At 45.6% G+C, this 16,029-nt stretch overlaps 1 protein-coding gene across 17 annotated transcripts in view; it reads right to left on the bottom strand.

The window, feature by feature from the left end:
- PPFIBP1 (PPFIA binding protein 1) overlaps positions 1-16,029 on the bottom strand; it is a 102,035-nt gene that overhangs the window by 58,353 nt on the left and 27,653 nt on the right. For 13 of the 17 annotated variants that reach the window (XM_030263462.4, XM_072923740.1, XM_072923736.1 and 10 more), the window contains exon 2: positions 14,708-14,779. The gene's annotated coding sequence lies outside the window, so the exon portion shown is untranslated. Of the gene's footprint in view, positions 1-14,703; positions 14,780-16,029 lie in introns of all 17 variants that reach the window. The other 4 variants (XM_072923741.1, XM_072923738.1, XM_030263468.4 and 1 more) reach the window with 1 other exon arrangement.

Below are 16,029 nucleotides of genomic sequence, written 5' to 3'. Positions count from 1 at the left end.
TAAAAACTTCAATGCCAGAATCCTTGTCTGCCAAAAGAAAAAACAACAACCACTCTCCTCCAGCACAGCTGGGCATGTTTGTACAGGAGTGGATGCCCAACCCTAAAACAAAGCTCAGCTCAAAGATGTGAACTCTCCCAAAGTTCAAGGTATTTATTAGAAACCTGTAATCCAGCACCACAGAGCACCTTGGACTCCAATAGAGTGACCAATGCAAATCAGAAGTTTGGGGAGTTCACACACTGTGCTTTTTGTTCAGCCATACCAGAGATCCCTGCTCATCATGGGATAACAGCACTGAACAAGTTTCACTCAGTAGCAGCTTTTGATTTGGTTTTCTCCTCAGAGGCCATGTTAACTTTTGTTGTGGCAGGGACACTGGCAGTGCAGACACATGGGTAAAGGACAACTCGCCATGTGAAATCAAAATTAGCACAGAATAGTTCAATGCCAGCATTCATAAAGGTTTGGATGCATTAATGACCCTCAGTATTTCCATACAAATCTTTCCCTGAATACATAATCTCAAGATAAAGCTTCAAAAACCTTGAGGGATCAGATACACTTATAATGTTACACTTCTTTGAAGTACTTTTCCCTTTGTATTTCCACCACACTTCAAAGTTTTCCTACTTACATACAAATCAAATTAGACATCTGATTCTAAAAGAAGCAGGCACAGAAAGTGTTTCACACTTTCCCAACCTTTGGGGGTGGTGGGGCAAGACTCAGTCTCGTAGAAAGAAAGGTATATATTAGCCATAGGCTGATTTTTCCCTATACCAGCTGGCCAAGGAGGATTTCTTCATGTATCAAAGGTCTAACAGACCCAGGGTACACCTCCAGCCCTCACCTGTGGCTGAAGATCCTGGTCCCAAAGAACAACACAAGTTTAACCTGCAGGATGCAGACTGACTCGCTGACAGCAAGTGGGAATTTGTGATTAATTGAAGTGCCCAGTGCATGAAGGCAACAGGAGGGAGGAGGCTGGGACAAAACCAAGGTACACCAGCACTGGCAAAGCCCTTATGTGGTTTAATTGGGGTGAGCTGATCATCTTCAATGGTTTGCTTAAGAGGCAAAGGGAAAAACTCAACCCGACTCCCAAACACTGTGAAAGTTGCCATGGAAACGGATAGGGGGTGGCTGGCAAAATGCACCAGGTTTTGTGCTTCAATTGAAGACCTTTATGGAACCATGGAAATAAAAGAATGAGCCTAGAACTGTCCTGTACTAACATGCCAAAAAACCCACAGGAAACAAAGCAACCAGAAGAATGCAAAACCCCACCCCAAAGAATAGAAGTACACAAATCATTGCATTTTCTCATCATGAGCCTCCTCAGCAACCACATGAACATCTGGGGCCAAATCCTTTGTTGTATACAAGGAGACACTGGAATTACCTGGAGATAATCTTGCATGTTCTCAAGCATTAAATGTGTTATAAAATGTTTGTTCTTGCTTCATATATAACAGAATATAACTATTTAAAACTATTGCCTCCTGTGCTTCCCGTTTTGGGGCTGAGTGTTTTTCCATGTGTTTACTGAGCCATCACTGGAGGGATGGTTTCAGAGAAGTTATATTTAGTTCTGAAGGACTAAAGATGCTTTTTTCCCCAGCTAAGTTAGGAAGGGATCCTCCCTTAGAGGCGGATCTTGTACTCACTGTGCTGAACACAAAAAGCACTGAGACAAGTCTAGTTTGGGCTTGCAGAAGACACTGGCGATGCCAGGGCCTCAGCCACAATGATCCTGCTGCTTAAAATGGGAAAAGAAAATCCAAAACTGGCACGAATGTTTGCTTTACATATACAACAGAACTACAGTTTCATCCCTGTTTAGGAAAAGAAACATCACTTATTTCAGGGTGGAATTGTCACACATCTTCACACAGGGCTTGTGTCAGTACAGCTCCTCTCATGGACAGCTCAACATTTATTTACCACTCCATGGAAACAGGCTGCAGCAGGGGCATTTTGGCAGCTCTGCATGGCTGCCACTAAAGTCACTGGACAGAAATGGGTACAGCTCTACATCACAAGCACATTGAACTGCTCACAGAAAAATCTATTGCTGCACTCACCCCTCCAGCAGTGCTACAAAACCCCTTCAGCCACCACCCTCCTTAAAGTACCAAACTGCCACCTACCTACACGGATTCATCCAAGTCAAGATTTTGATGGTAAGACGTAGTTACCACAGTGGTTTACCTCAGAGAGGTGTAGGTCTTGTTGATAAACTCTGTTATTTTTGCAAATTAATTATTATCATAGAATCAGAGAATGGTATGAGGTGGAAGGCACATTAAAGATCATCCTGTTCCATCCCCCTGCCATGGGCAGGGACACCTTCCAGTATCCCGGGTTGCTCAGAGCCTCATCCAAACTGGTCTTGGACACTGTTATGGATGGGGCAGCCACAGCTGCTCTGGGCACCCTGTGCCAAAGCTTCCCCTACCCTCACAGGGAAGAATTTTTTCCCAATATCCAATCTATGCTCTCTGTCAGTCTGAAATCATTCTCCCTTGTCCTGTCACTCAGGCCCTGTCAAGAGTCTCTCTCCATCTTCCCTGTGGGTTCCCTTCAGGCACTGCAAGGCCACAGTGAGGTCACCCCAAAGCCTTCTCCTCTCCAGGCTGAACAATCCCAGTTCCCTCAGCCTTTGCTCCCAGCAGAGCTGCTCCATCCCTCTGCTCCCCTTGGTGTCCCTGCTCTGGCCTGGCTCCAGCAGCTCCCTGTCCTTGCTGTGCTGGGATCCCAGGGCTGGATGCAGCCCTGCAGGGGGGTCTCAGCAGAGCAGGGCAGAGGGGCAGAATCCCCCCTGCCCTGCTGCCCTGGGGCTCTGGGTGCAGCCCAGGATGCATCCCTTAACATCCCTCCTGCTACTACAGCTTTGGAAGAACTGAAATGTTATTTAGTGTGTTTCAGACAATGATCTCTTCTCTCTGGTGACCAGGGACAGGACCTGAGGGAGCAGTACAGACCCATGCCAGGAAGTTTAAGCTGAGGCTTTTACAAGCACACACAGAAAAAGAAGGGGGAAAAAATGTCAGAACACGTATCTCTGCGTGGTAACAAGCAGAGATCTCTGGCAGAGAAAGTATCTAAGTCATGCTGTTGGATTTTGGGATTTGTTTTTTGCCCTTTATTAAAACCTTTGGCAAGCCTAAGTTTCTGTTTCCTGCTAAAGTCTCAATGATCATAAATGCATTTAGGCCTCTCCTAGTATTTTAATGAAATAATAGTTCCTGCTCCTCTACTTGACTTGCAGGCAAAATCTGACATTTTAAGGAGATAATCTTAAGCAGCTTTCTGAGAAATGCCAAGAATTCTAAATTGCCATTTCTATGCTCTGGTTTGGGGTGGATTTTTTTTTTCCCTCTCCCCTAATATTCTATTTAAACTGTCTTTAAAAAGAAAATAGAGCATTGCCCAAGATGTAGTAGCGTGATGTGCATATTTTACAGATTGTGAGATCTTAATCCGTATTTTCAGCTAATTAAAAACCTTCAAAAAAGTAGGGGTTTCATTCCCTGTTGCATTATTGTCTTTAAAAAATCAAGACTTAGGAAAGTAACATGTACGAGACAATTACTTCTATGGCATCCTGTTTTTCTAAACTAAGTCTCAATGAAACAAGAGCTGGTGTCCAATCACACTCGTAACCATTGATGAGGAGTGGAAGTGAGTGGGAAGAAGAAGAAGAGTGTGCACTTGGTGGGGAAGAAAGAGGGGTAAGGTACCTGGGATGTCTCCAAAGGCAGCCTGCTTGAGTACACAGGTAAGGAAGCCAACCTGATCTGACCATGCACCTGAGAAGGAGACATTTACCACCAGCCTTACAGTGAGTGACCAGTGGCTTGTGCCCAGAGGGCAGCGCTTCGGCTACCTGGGCTGCCCAGGAGCTTGCAGGGGGAAGGAGGAAAGCAAACAGATCATGGGACAGAGGACTTCTTCAGGCCTGAAACCAACACTGAGAAGCCAGATCATGGCGAGACAGCTACAATCCTCCTTCCAGCCAGAGGAAATAATTCCACATGGTTGCTGGAGAGTTCCCATGCCCCAGGCACTCCTCAGGCTGTACTCAGCAGTGGTCCTGGCAGCTGAGACCACCTGCTCTGTACTCACACAACACCTCAACCTGTGGTAACCCTGCCCAAGAGGCTCTCCTGGTACTGCAGCAATGTGGGCCAAGGTAAGAAAATTCCAACTTAGTCAACAGTTTTTAACTTGTACGCAGCAGTGCGCCAATAAAACTGCCATTATTTTCTAATTCCAGCTGCCAAGCTCAAGAGAGCTAACCTGACTGAAGACAGACATGAAGGTGAAGTAAACTGGGCATTAAATCAAAAGAAACAGCTTAGCTAAACCAGTCACCCTGAAGGGCTTAGGTTAAAAGTTGCTCACCAGAGTTGGGGCTCCTGTTACTCTGGTCTTCCTGGCTATTTTAAGGGGTGAACCTACCCAGGTAGAGCACACATTCAACTTAGTGCAAAATTCTCACCAGTGGGAACTTTTCATTTGTGGAAACGTTGCACCAGTGAGGAAAAAAGACAGCACTCCATGAGGCAATAGCACCCAGGAATATGAAGCACGTCTCCACACTGCTGCTAAAGCTCAGTGCAAGTGGATATTCAACTTGTGCCTGGGCAATTTTTATCTCACAAACAAGCAACGCTATACCGCTCTGTAGACTTCAAACCACTCATTTCAAATCCTTTACAACTGGGCATGGTACGAGGGAGAGAAGAGTCAACTTATTTCTCACTGACACTAGAATTGTAGTAGTGTTCTTTTGAAGTCAGAAAATATCAAGTAACAATAGAAAAAGAGAAACACACCCAGCATGTATGTCAGAATGCACAGGGCACCACAAGGACGTCTGTGGTATCTCTGCATCAGCAGCTTGCTCCCTGGAAGCTTCTTGTCCAAGAATCGTGACCCAGCCTGGTGCTCCTTTGCTTGCAAGATCTGACAAGATCCCAAATGCCGGTGTGGCTGCGGGCCAGCAACCTGGTGCTCCAAAGAGCCACATGCAAATGTCTACTGAGGGTAACATGACCACACACGTTCCCTCTCCTCCTGTAACACCAGCAAGACTCCAAACTCCTCCTGGATAACACAGGAGATAATACAGCCGTATCCCAGTGCTCCCTGGCATGGATCATGGCATTCGCTATGGCTGTCACAACATTCTGTGAATTATACACAGCACACACCCTTAACAGCACAAACCTCAGAGCTGTCCCCATGTTGTGTGGCAGCAGAGATTAACACTTGATGACAAGGGATCAGATAGGGGAAGCATTAGAGGAGACAGACGCAGCCCATTACTGCTGTTTGTTGTGCACCTACACGGTTTCTCGCTGTCAGAACTGACTGCACTCACAGTTTCTCCTGATGTAGTAGTATTGTTGGGCTTCCCTTTCCCATCCTCCCAACAGGCAGCTATTTCAGCTGCTCAAAGCAGTGCTGCCCTACCTACAGTGACAGGGCTGACAATGTCCTGCTAACAGGAAAACACACCTTAACATCGCTCCCAGGCACCAGGAAACCCCTTGGCACCAGGCATCTGATCCAGGTAAGCGCTTGCAGGAACTATCCAGAAGACACAATACCACGTTTGTGCTGGACCGTGCACATCACTCCTCCCAATTCCCTGCCCAGAGCCCTGCAGCACAGCTGGCAGGGATTCTGTCAGTGCCAGCACAGCGGCAAAGGAGGTCCCAAAGGGAAATTATGAGGCTACAGCAGAGTGGAAATATGCAAGAGTAGCACTCTGGATACTCACAGGATGCAAAGGTGTTAAATTTATACATGACACACTCCTTGATCAAAAAAATAGGAGAAGAGGTTTCATACAGCTCTCATAGCAGCCTTTCAGTAGCTGAAGGGGGTCTACAAGGAAGCTGGAGAGGGAGTCTTCATTAGGAACTGGAGTGACAAATAAGGGGGAATGGCTTCACACTGAGAGAGGAGGTTTAGATTAGATATTAAGAAAAAAATTCTCCCCTGTGAGGGTGGTGAGGCCCTGGCACAGGTTGCCCAGAGAAGCTGTGGCTGTCCCTGGATCCCTGCAAGTGCCCACGACCAGGTTGGATGGGGCTCTGAGCAAGCTGGGATAGTGGAAGATGTCCCTGCCCATGGCAGGGGGATGGAACTGAATGGGGTTTGATGTCCTTTCGAACCCAAACCATTCTATGATTCTATAACTTCCATTAGTGCCCAAAATCTTAGAGGGAAGCTATAAAACACTAGCACATTGTTGCACTGTGAAGGACAGGGTGGGAAAGGGCAACAGCCAGGATGAGGGCAAGGAAGGAAGCATGGAAATCTCTGCTGAGGTCTTGGATGGAGCAAAATGCAACCAAATCCACAAAGAGGCTCCTGCAAGCACTTGCAAGCTGCCAATTTGTTCTGCTGCCAGACTATTCTGGGGCTGAAACACTGACAGTCAACAAAGCTCTTCCTCAGACAGGGATGCAGCATTCCCACCTATCAGAGCTTCCCAGCTCCTGTTGGGAGCTGGGAACAGATACAAGGAGACTGAGCTGCCATAAGCTTAGTTTTGGTATTCCTGGCAACGCTGCAGCACCCGATGGGATGCACCACACTATTTTCTGTCCTCACAGGAACAGACAGCTGTTCACTGCCCAGATGGCAGAACCAGCACGGCTGCTGTACTACTGCCATCCCCCAGTGTCCCTCAGGCACAGTGACACCGAGGGCACGCCAAGCCTCGGCCACTCGGCATCCAGCCAAGCAGGCAAACCAGCCAAAACACCCCTGGCACCGAGCCCCGGGAGTGGAGCCAGGAATGGTCGCCCAGCCCCGCAGCAGAGTTGAACTTTCCAAATATTTTGAACGGCTCCTTATCAGCAAAGCAGCTTTGCACCAGCTCAGCATTTCACAGTGTTTATAATCTGGTCCCCTTAAATTGGATTGACAGCCGAGCAGAGCCACGGCCTGAAATAGCGACAGTCTCTGTGTCGGCACAGGAGCTTTTCAGCAAGACCCACCCAGCCTGAGATCAGCAAGTTGCACAAGCCCACATTTGATGTCAAGCATGTTTCTAATGCCACTGAAGTCAATCCTGCTGAGAACATGTTTAATACTGGATTCCTGTTTGACCAAGTGACCAAAACAGGACCTCAAAATACAGATCCTGGCAGCTCTGTGCAACCTGTGGGTGCTATCAGTAATAAACAGCAGCCGTCTCCTCACCTTGACAGACTTCAGACCATCTGCCAGACATGGTCTCTGCCACAAACACAACGTGAGCAAATCTCCAAACATCCTGAACATTATGGTGACAATCTGCCTTCCTTCTCCACTTAGAGGCATCACCACAGCACAGGTCTGGGTGTGTGTGTGTGTTTGGAACCATGGGAAACACTGAAGTTCCAAAACTCACACCAAGTCTGCAACAAATACATATTCACTTCCAATATGGATCCTGCTCCACATCATTCTGGTTCAGTGTGACACCACCATCACACAGAAAAGCAACTTCTTTACCAAGATATTTCAAGGCAAAATTTACTTAGGGGTTACACAGAGCCACTGTTACTGCATACAGAACACAAATTGAAAATCACTCAGTGAATCAGAGCAAACAAGTGCTGCTCTGTTGCACTGAGGGAGTTCACAGGGTGGGAGAGCAGGCTGTGTCTGGGAAAGGCAATGAGTCACAGAAAGCCTCCACTGAACAAACTTCACTTCATCTGCCCAGCACTCAGACAGCACCTGAGCTAAAAGTTAACAACCTGTGCCCCTCGTGGTGTGGAGAAAACAAGCACTGGTCACTGAGTGATCACCCTGTAGGGACATCCTGCAGAATTACCACCACCCTTAGTATATCAGGGACTGACTTTATTAGCCACTGATGCTTATTGTGACTACTGGTTCCACTGCTGTAACTTAAGAACAGTTGCTAAGGGCATAAGAAAAAGCACCTCCTCCAGGGATCGGCTCAGAAGGTGCTCCAGACATTAGAGATCTTGGATGATGCCCACTGGCCACAGCAAGGATGATTCCACTCCCAAATTCTCATCTTGTCCCAGCCAGTGCTGCTCACTGTAGGTCTCAGAAGAACAACTTCATCTCCCTCAAACAGGGTGTTGGAGGGCATCAGCCTAAATCCCTACTGCCTAATGGACCTCCAATTGGTGGGCACTGACCTCCTCAGGGTGTGGAAAGAAGGGTGCTTCCCAACTACCCCACTGCACACCTCAGAAGAGGTGGAGGATCAGGCCTTTGGAATATGGGAATTATTGTGCCATCCCAGGGAAACAGACAGAATTCTCTAGCCTTACCATTACACTAAACACTAGATGATTCAACTGAATTTACTCTTCCCTCACGGAGTAAGGCTATTTCCTACTTTTTTCCAGTAACTCCAGATTTGTCTATGTCCTATTTTTGGTTTCTAAATTAAGAATATTGCTCATTACCAGATTATATGGCATTTATTCTGAGGAGCAAGAGATACTGATGCAGCTAAAAATTCAATATAAACACCCTGTGGATGTAAGCCATGACATTTATATACCGGATTAATAAGCACTAAGAGGAATTTCTGATGTAGGGCACATGACCCTCCCTTTCTTTCAAAAGCAATTATTTTAATACCATGATTTCTAACTGTGACGTGTCCTTGGAAACACTGGCAGACAGACAGCTTTAACAAAAAAGCTTCCAAATCCTGGAAGGATAATTTCAAGTGCATCTCCAGTTTTGAGATAAGAAAACATCTGGAGTGAGTGTGTGGGCTGACCAGCAGATAAGCAGGCTGAGACAAACACCAATTTAATGCAGAGTGGGTCTGAATCTCCATTAGAAAGAGGAGAAAGACTGGACACAGAGTTCCTGCTCCAGCCCATCTCCAGCTGCATCCAGTACCTCTCCCACTGCTGTCACTGCCAGATCTCTGGAGCGTTCAGAGTGGCCCTCGCCTTTCACACCTTGTCACCTACCCCTTGATAATTTCCAGATACCTCAGCCTGGAAGCCACTTCCTTGCTCATTTTAGAGAGCCAGCTTACAGCTGGAATCCTCCCAGAGAACACAGCCAGGCTCCCTAGTTATCACTTGTCAGACTTGGACCGGTCACCTCGGCCTTTCAAACACAGGAGAAATGGGGAGCCCGCCAATTCTCAGTGAGGAGAGCTGAAAAAATGACAATTGGTTTTCCACTGAAGACCTCAGTGCTTTCTGACAGTGGTTTGATGCCCCAGGGGAAAAAAAAAGCCCCATCTAACCCACCCTGGCAATCACCCTCCAGCCCTTCCAGCCTGTTGGTCCCTTCCTCTTAATTTTAAATACATAAGGAACTCCCAGAGATCCTGAAAGATCTCAACAAAACTCCTTTGGTGTCAGCATGATCCAAGCAATTTGCCCTGGGCACATTCTTGGAGGCACTCACCGCTTTTGGATGCAATACCTCAAAAAAAAATTACAGAACACAAAATTCAAACAAACACAACAGAACAACACCAGATGCACATGCAGCTCCCCACATGCTGAGCTGCTGACATTTTTCTTAAGCAGATGAAATCAAAATCTAGTGAGAGAAGCTGTCAGATGACAAAGGAGAGACACCAAGACCCCACCACAAGTACTCACACCCTGCAAGCAAGGCATGAAAGCCTTCACCAGCTGCTTTGCACTCACTGCTGCAAAGTCCAGGTCCCAACCCAGCCCTGAGGGCTTCCCAAGTCCAGGGAGGGAAAAACAACCAGATTAATGAAAAGCCACATTCAACTCCTTAAAAAATCAGCAATAAGTAATCAGCAATTTGGGTGCCATGAGAAGCAAAGGATGAAACTAGAGCCCTGGGAGCATAGAGTGGCTCAGGACAGCTCTGCCCAGCACTGGGAAGGAGTATGCACAAATGAAGTATCAGCTATATAAGAAAGTCAAAGAAAAATTAAAATAAAAACACTAGCATGATACCTTGGTGCTGCTGTCCATTGCTGTAGGTCTCATCTAAGGCATCAGAATATTGTCCCACCCATAAGAAACAGAAAACTAAATATAATCTTGGAACTAAATCTTGAGACCCTCAAAAAGTCTCTGCAAAGTTTTGCATCCCCAAAAAAAGCACAAGGCTGGAGACAGCTGCTTTCTCCACCGCCTTCACTAGCATGGCATACCCAGAATAAAGCTGTGATAAGCCAAGCAAGGCTTTTTGCCTGAAAGTTTATCAAACAAGGCATCTGAAGCCAGTCAGAAGCTGGCCAGGGAACCTCTGAGAGCCTGCAGAGAAGCAGCCACGGGATTTTCCTAAGGAAGATGAAAGAATTCTTCATGTGATTTCCCTGCTCCTCTGCACATAACACATTATCTGTTCTCCCCAAGAGGACTAAACTGTCCTACTTCAGTGCTCTGAAGCAACTTTGTCCAGAATTCCTGAAAAAGAAGTTTTAACTAACTTCTTGCAAGCAGGCAACAAAACTGATAACATGACTTCCCCTGTAAATAATTCCACAGTTCACTGCCTACAGCACTCACCTTTTCTATATGCCATGCAACACATTTGGGGGTCTCGTCAGTTCATTAAGCAGCTGTAAATCAAGGCTTATAGCCCAGTGCAATTGTATGAAATTATTTCTGCAAATGACATTATTCCAGACACCACTCTGAGCCAACAACTTCCACTACAGTCCATGGGAGGGGAAAGAAAAATCTTAGCATGGCATGTGGTAGATGAAACAAGAAAGATCAGCTTCTATGTATTGACACAGCTCCCATTTTGAGGCTCACTTTTCCCATTTTAGTCTGAGATGGAAAACAAAATGGGGGAAAAATATTCCCAAATAATACAGAAAAGGTCTCCCCTGCCTCTGGTTTGAGAGGAAAGAGAAGGGAAGGAGCAGAGAGATCCCCCAGACAGCAGTGACACCCCACAAACCTAACCCCATTAACATGCTGCTTCACCTTTATAAAACTTTGGACAATTCCTTACACACCACTTTGGACAATTCCTCTCCAACCACTCACTGAGAAGGGGACAACCACATCAGTCAGTGAGAAAACTTATTTAGGGGAAAAATAACAAACCACCAAAAAACACCACCAGCAAATGCACTTAAATAAGTAGTGAAGAAGGATAGGAAAGATGATTATACTTCCCTTTGTGTCAAACTGAATCAAACTTTCTTTTGCTCTAGTAGAAGTCAGGAAGGTGGGAACTCAAACTGACCTTGTTTCTCTTTCCATGGCCTAAACTCACTTGACCTATTGTTCACTCTGCCCATCTGTAGAACACAGGAAATGGTAATGAGAAGCTGCTACATAATGTTATAGGAATTATTCAATCCACAGCCACAGAGTTCTTTGAAGACGCAAAGTGCCAAGCATTATTGCTAGATGAAGAAATTATATATTTTCTCCCCCAAGCTATACATAGGAAGAAAAAAGCCATGCAAACAGCCAACTGTATTCCTAATGAGATGCAATACTCAAAAAGTGGGGCATCTTAAAACAGATTGGACAATCTTTTTCCAGCTCACAAAGATTATTCCCAATACATAAACCTCAGAGGATTATAAATGCAAGCAAAGAAACTTAGCTTTTGACAAGATTTCTGCAGACAAAATAAGCTTGCCTAAATAAACAGGGAAAATGTACATTTTTGCTCTTAAAGAGAGCAAAAAGAGTTTTTCAAAGAATAAGGGAAGAACTGAAATCAGGTTTGCAAGCTTTGTGAGGGATGAATTTATGTTTTCTGAATATAAAGCAATTTCCAGGACTGGGAAAGTCAATAAAATAAGAAGAACCGGATGGGAGGGAGGCAGGAAAACTCTGTGTGCAGCAGAGGGGTTACATGCTGGACAAACAGGGCAGGCTTGTCAGTGTTTAGAGATAAGTATATCCCCCCCCCTCCACGGAGATTTATATGTATTCCAGAGCCACCATCAGAATTGTGGGTGAGCAGAACTTTTAAGTTACATTAAGGTTACCCAAACCACATCACGAAGTGTGAGGAGCAAAAGCACAATAAAATACTTCTTTTCTGCAAGCAGCAGTATTTCCTCTCAAAAGAAAGGGAGGGACAAGACAACCAGAAAAATCCCATCACAGCCTGCCTGGGCACCCTCCCGTGCCCCAACCACAGGCAGTGCTGCACCTCCTATAAACATGCAGAGCAGCCACAGGCTCTGGGGAAATGCTTGAAATTACTACTATTTTGAGCACAATTTACTTTAGCACAACTATTAAAAGCCCAGGAAAAGCTGTGTGTGGGCTGGGCCCAGCAGGACAAGCCATCAAGCACCAATAAATGGAACACATAGAAATAGCCTTGTGCTTCTTTCCCTCCTGTATTCAGTGTGACATTGACGGGGGGAAAACCCACAAATATGGATTTTTACCTCTTGCACACAGGCACACACGTAACAGGACTGGACACTACTTCAGTGCTGCATGTGATGCTCTGTCTCAGCTTTAGACACACCAAAAATCTGCTGCCACTGAGCACAGACCTAACACAGAGCTGGTGGAGGAGGGTGAAGACACACCTGCAAACCTGCAGGGTTTTGCTAGGAAAGAGCAGGAGTTGCAGGGACTACACCTGACTCTGGCTACATGGACTTAGGAGGTTTCTGTGTCTTCAAGGCACCATGCTGAAGCAGCTGTCTCTGCTAAGGCTTATTTTAAAAGCCTTATTTAGCTTTTCTGGATTATTTATATATGTGGCCTTACTGCGGGGCACAGCTGAACTGGCAGCAGCATGTTTAACATGGAGCTAGCCAAGGAGGGAACAGTGGGATGGAAATCCATGCTTTTATGGATAAACAGAGACCGTGGGCAGAGGCACTGAAAGCCTACTCTGAATACTTTGGTGTGTTCTGTGTGGTGAGATGGGAGGTCAGGCATTTGTGCTGGGCTTGTGGTAGGTAACCCAGCAAAGAAGCCCATGTTCCTCTCCACGTGGGAGAAGCAGCCAGCAGCCCACAGTCCCCTGCCCCTGTCAGTGCTCAGGCAGGCATAGGAATTTCCTGCCACCTTAGGAAAGGCTCTTATTTATCTGTTTAATGGGGAAAGCAAGCAGCAGCTGGAGAAATAGGCTTTTCAGACTGGTTGCTGAAGGCAACAGATCTGACTCCTCCAAATGCCAGAAACCCGCCAGTGCTGGAGCCACAGGAACGGAGAAGGGAGGACTGAGCATCTGCCACTGCAGCCCTGGATGGACATGGACACACACACACCCCCTCCCAGGGAGCAGCAGCACCAGTGACAGGGAAAACCAGGCAGATTTATGTCCCAGGCCTTCTGCTGCTCCTGGGCAGGGGGAATCAGCACAGCATCTGAGGAGCAAAGAGGGAGAGACTTCCAGCAAAGGCAAAGCATTTGCACGGTGATGCCAGCAGATTGAAAGTATCCAAACACACATCCTGCAGAACATGGCTGCTAGCCAGCATCAGACTTTTAACCATGTTTTTAGAGCTACGATGGATGCAAATCCAGCTGGAGTGTAATCCCACCAAGCCTGATAAGCAGTGATAAAACTGAACAAAATGTGACCAGTATGGGAGACAACAGGTGACAACCACTCCCGGAGCCAGCAGACCTCTGATTAAAAACTCAGGGAATAAAAGCTTTTGGCAGTGGAGTTTAGGGCTTCTGACAAACAAGGAGCAACAACACCCACTTCTTTCCAGGTCTGGTGCAAGACTTTGGGCAGCTGTGAATCCAGAGTGAGCTCGTGCAGTGATTTAGTGTGGGAAGGGTTGGAGAGACACGAAGAAGCACACCTAGGGCTATGGAGAGGGTAAGGGAGTAAAATAAGGGAAACAGGATTTTAAATAAGACACCAGTTCTCACATCCTGTGGGACTGGGAGTCCAGCCGTGGAGTTATGGGGTGAGCACATCCACAGGGTACATGGATCAGGTGCAGGCTCAGCAGTCTGACCCAGCTCTCCAGCTGGAATTTAGGAAGCTAAATCATACCATAAAATCCAAACCATTCCCAAAACAAGACTGCCACCTCTGACATGCACAAGGCTACTTGGATCAAATCAGTCCAGACCAAATGCAAAATGCTGCTCCTTGAAGCCAGCAGAAGTGGGACATTTCCAAAGGATCTCACAACACATACTCTGTTTTACTGAATGCATTTTCTCATGAACTTGCTCTAGTAATCTGAAAGCTCTTGGCAGTTTCTCTGCACATTGTCACAGACCTGCTGAGCCAGAGTCACTGCACATGCACAGCAGCATCACTCAGTCCCAGCATGTCCAGGGGATCTTGTGCTGGAGCTGAACCCTCCAAACTTCAGTGCACTGGCACTGCTTGAACCCTTCACAGGCCACAGAACAGCTCATTTTAGTTTTGCTTCTTGGATAATCCAAATATACTTCATTACTCTGACACAGTCCACACCCTAACCCTAAATCCACTGTAAAAAAACACTTAACATGTGGAAACACACTTTACACATTTCTCTGACTATAAACAACAGCTTAGACTGTTTCAAGTGAGGAGCATCCTTTAAAATATGCAAAACTAATGGATATCTGCAGAAGCAGACTGACATTCTTCTACAACTCTTACTGGAAGTCATATACAGCATCATTTTAATGACATTTGAAATGAAAGCCCAAATGAGCTGTTGTGTAAGATATCAAAAAGCAAAACCAAAAAGCAGCAGATAGTAGATAATAGACATCAGAAATGCAGTGGGGTTAGATTACTCACTCACGGGAACAGACTTAGTGTTGATCTCCACTGTCACTCTTGAGCAAGTACCACTGATCCATATAAACATCCAACACTGAGAAAAAGAGAAATAGAGATTTTGATTAATCACTCAAAGCCTGAGATGACTTAACAGTGATATCTTGTAAAAGTTTATTATCAAGTGACACAGGATACAGGAAGCACTGTGGATGATGTACATAACAGCATTTTAAAAAAGCTAATACCAAGAGATTAACAGATGACAACTGATGTACAAAAAGGAAATGAGTTTGTTAATTCCAAATAATTCCCAGCAACATTATTTCTCAGTATCTCTACATTACACAGTTGGCCTATGCCTGCCCTTGACCTCCCCAGCTGATCACAAAACACATATAGCACAAAGCAAAGGTAAATAATACCTGGCAAGGCTTCCTTCTCACTACTGCGACCTAAACAAACCCCAAACAAGCACCTGGTGCTGCTGAACATTTTTAAATCAGGGTGTGAAGTAAAGCCAGTGGAAGTCAGAGCAGCCCATAGCACTGAACCAACCTCACAACTCACTCCCAACAACTATTCCTGAGTCTCTTTACTGTGACTATTTTGGTAAATCAAAGATGTTCTCTGTTCCTGTGGTTTGACAGGAAGTTTTAGTCTCAGATACTCCCATCTACAGACTGTGGACAAAAGAGGAGCTATTTGGAATGGGAAATCTGACAAAACTGCTACAGGAGAAGGTTCTGGGTAGGCTTTGAATCTGAAATGCAAAAGGAAAGTTTGGGGGATAAAACTTCAGGCTAATAACTAAAACCTTCCAAACTTTTGCAGTTACGTGAGCTTCCATCAGAAGAAGCTTAAGAATAAGTGATTCAAATAAAAATGCTCAGTGAAATATGGTTGGTAGAAGGATGGAAACAACCAGGAACACCCCAGTGTACCTCCACCTGTGACATTTCACTGGCACACTGAGACACTGCGCTCCAAACAAAAACCATTACAAGAGCAAGAGCAGGAGTTTAAGACAATCAAGCAACATGACCAGAAAGCAAAGAATCAGCTCAAAAATATAGGAATCAAGTAAAGGCATACTAACTAGTTGTTGACTTGTGGCAACAAACTGCAAATATCCAGAGGTTGTAAACTGTAAGAAAGAATTCAGTCCTTGTATGACTGGGAGGGGAAAATCCCCAAACATTTTCAGGGCTATACAGTAAAAAGCTGTAATAGATGATCTCAAGGCACACAAATGATTGGCTGCTCCTTACTTCTCAGAACAGTTTTTTAGAGTAGATTGAAAAAAAACACCAGGGGAAAAAAATGACACAGAACTGAGCAGGACAC

This window comes from Taeniopygia guttata, chromosome 1A (genome assembly GCF_048771995.1).
Source record: "Taeniopygia guttata chromosome 1A, bTaeGut7.mat, whole genome shotgun sequence".
NCBI classification, from domain to species: domain Eukaryota; kingdom Metazoa; phylum Chordata; class Aves; order Passeriformes; family Estrildidae; genus Taeniopygia; species Taeniopygia guttata.
The sequence above is the reverse complement of the archived record's forward strand: the minus strand, read 5'-3'. Positions and strand labels throughout refer to the sequence as shown.